Source organism: Oryza sativa, chromosome 6 (assembly GCF_034140825.1).
Source record: "Oryza sativa Japonica Group chromosome 6, ASM3414082v1".
Lineage (NCBI taxonomy): Eukaryota > Viridiplantae > Streptophyta > Magnoliopsida > Poales > Poaceae > Oryza > Oryza sativa.
In genome coordinates, this window is record NC_089040.1 from 14381013 (window position 1) to 14383971 (window position 2959).

Consider the following 2959-nt stretch of genomic DNA (forward strand, 5'->3'; position numbering starts at 1 on the left):
GTTGATATTCACATTGACCCTCTAGCCGATACTGATGTGGTTCTGGTGGTCATTCTTGCCAATATTGATGAGACGATCCCCGCTGATAACGATTGTTTTGATTAGATTGCTCATGATATTGTTGTTGCTGAGGTTGTTGCTGTTGGTGTTGCCCCCCCATACTAGGCAACTTTATGATACCCAATAGACACCTTTGGAATATGGATCTTGCTAGGTGTCCATGGGCCTTCATCCTTAGCTATATCATAAGTAGGTTCCTGAAACTCTGTTTTCATAGCCTTATAATAAGGAGGGTATTTACAGACGTCATAGGTTTCTCTCGAACAGTAGATCCATTAACAACCCTTATGATCAAATTTTGTAATATATTCACTAAACTCCAGATTAATTGATTAAAGCTCGATTTACAGCATCATGTACTGTATCTACCCTATAATTCACCAACTCACTCTTACACCTACATTACTCATTCATCAAATCCAATGTTCCAAATCATCTATATACAAACGAACGACCTAGATCATCCCACGCCGAACCCTCTCCCGATATCGCGCGTTGGATCGCTGTTTCCTCCCCCAAAATCGCGCGCCCTCCTCTCAAAAAAAATCGCGCGCCCCCATCTTTTTCCTCTCGCAAACGTCACCGCGCTTATGCCGCCATTCATCGCCGATTCCTTCGCCTCCACATGAAGGGGTAGCCGATTCCTCTGCCCCAAATCCAGGTCGCCGAACCCCTGTCCCCAGCTCGTCGTCACTGATTCCCCCTCTCACATCACCGGGACCACCACCGCGTTTGGTCGGCGCCGATCCCCATCTCGAGCCGCCACTAATCGCCGCCCATCTCGAAGACCACATCACCGCCTGATCCTGCTTCCTCGCCGTCGACCTCCGCTCGTCGTTCACGGCCACACCACTGCCCACGATCATCTCCGAGTCACCACGCGGCGCGCAACCGTCACGTTCCATCGCTGCCGCCCCCGTCATCAATTATGCCTCCGCCAACGCCTCCATCCGCGGCTCCACGCTCAAGTCGATGCCGTCAACCCCACCGATGAGGTATTGACGTCATCTACTCAACCGCTGCTTCACATATGTAAGTTGCAAACAGGTCTCTGAAAATCCTCATGATCTGTTAATTGCATGTACATATGCATTAGGCAATAGGTTTGGTTATGGATATATAAAGCTTCAGTGAACAGTCAAGGTGGAGATTTTGCGTCTTCAGTGAACATGATTTTGGATGCTCTATAATTTTCTTGTATTTTTTTTGTCAACTGAACTGTACAGATCTATATAATTCCAGCAAATTTTCTCAAACATGATTCACATGCTTCTTATTCCTGCAAATTTTGTTCTTCTACTTCTTTTCCTCTTGCATATGTCAACATAATGGAGTGACTAACTTTTGGGTATTCTTGCCTTTTGATTTGCAGACACTTCACATAAATCAACTGTGCATAGACATATCCCAGAAGAATGGAGTGACTAAATAAAATTTTGGTTGCTCCAAGCATCTCTGAAAGAACTTGTTACCCTGTATAGAATTAAGTGAACAATTTAATTAAGTCCGATTTGTCATTCGAGGGTGCTTTTGAAGTAATACGTGGTATATATTAAATTGCATGACTTGCCTTTGATGAAGCTATATCCTTATGGTCAAATGTCATCTGTAACATTTCAAATTCAGGATGGTATGCATGGGGGCGATGAGCCTCAGATTTCAAGTTTCCTTTTTTTTTATCCCGTGTTTGACCTTTGAATTGCATCTCAGGCTTAGTATCATGGTTAATCTGCCAACTTATTCAATATCATGGAATAAAATACAAAGAAAGAATTTCACTCCATATGCTTTTGAATCTATCGCAGGGGTCAGATTGTTGAGGTTCATCTCAACAATTCAACAAGGATGACATAACAGCTGTTGAAATTTCTTGTTTCCTGCGTCCTGTCTCTGATATTCAGTTGCTTATTCTGTCATTTTTTTTTGCAGGAATTGTCATGTCACCTTGGTTGCTTTGCAGCTGCAAATGGTAGATGTCCAAAAGCATCTGAGGTAAATAGCTCCCTTCTAATAGCCTGAGTTGTGCCACAAATTATCTATTATCTATTCTCAGTGATGATTCAATAGTGGTTTGGCGGCATATGATCTTAGAAGGACCACTTCTTTAGACGTATATCGCATTGTGTCAAAAATCATTGTGGATTATCACACATAATAGGTAGGGTAAGTATAACAATGTTGAACATTGTTCTTCAATCATTGGAGCGACCCCCCACCCCACCCCCTAGGAGGTTGAGAAATTGACCATAAAAGAGTGATGGAGTTGCTCTCACTATTTCAGTAGTATATATACTATTACACAAAATGATTTCATTTTCAAACCTCGTTGCTCGATATGGCTTGACTCCTTCCTCTTTTGAAAGGTTTCCAGTTGGTACAGTTTTTTTTACTACAATTTATTTACAAAACATTCTATTTTACTACTGGAATTACTTCACAGGTTAGATTATACATGCCTTTCAAATCTGTATGAGTCATAGATCCATGCAAATATAAATGTGAATTTTCATGTTGCAGGGGTGGCTCATAATCCGGCTGCAATAGATTTTGATGTTGTATGTTTTCATTTAACATTGTAAAATGATGAATGCCTTCTTTGTGATGTTGATCAGGGATAAGATGCCCATGCTATATATGTTTCTTTGTCATTTGAGATCAAGCATTATGTTCCATTTACGTGAACTATTTGCAGATTTATTAACTTATTGAAGTACAATGAGAATTTATTTGAAGACATTACTCCTATAGTCATACAGGAATTTAAGAAGCGCATCAAGAATCTCTCAAATTGACCAACTATATATATGGTTTCAAAAGATAAAAAATGGGGATGTTATTTTAGACACGTGTGGCTATGTAATTCACAATATAATAATTCTATACTGTTCATTTTTCATCA

General features: G+C 40.6%; 1 long non-coding RNA gene across 1 annotated transcript; it reads left to right on the top strand.

Moving 5' to 3' along the window:
• The first annotated feature begins 655 nt into the window (after positions 1-655).
• Positions 656-2708, top strand: LOC107281226 (uncharacterized). The gene is made up of 3 exons (XR_010741866.1): positions 656-1092; positions 1433-2052; positions 2578-2708. It is a non-coding gene; the product is annotated as an uncharacterized lncRNA (long non-coding RNA).
• Positions 2709-2959: the final 251 nt, after the last annotated feature.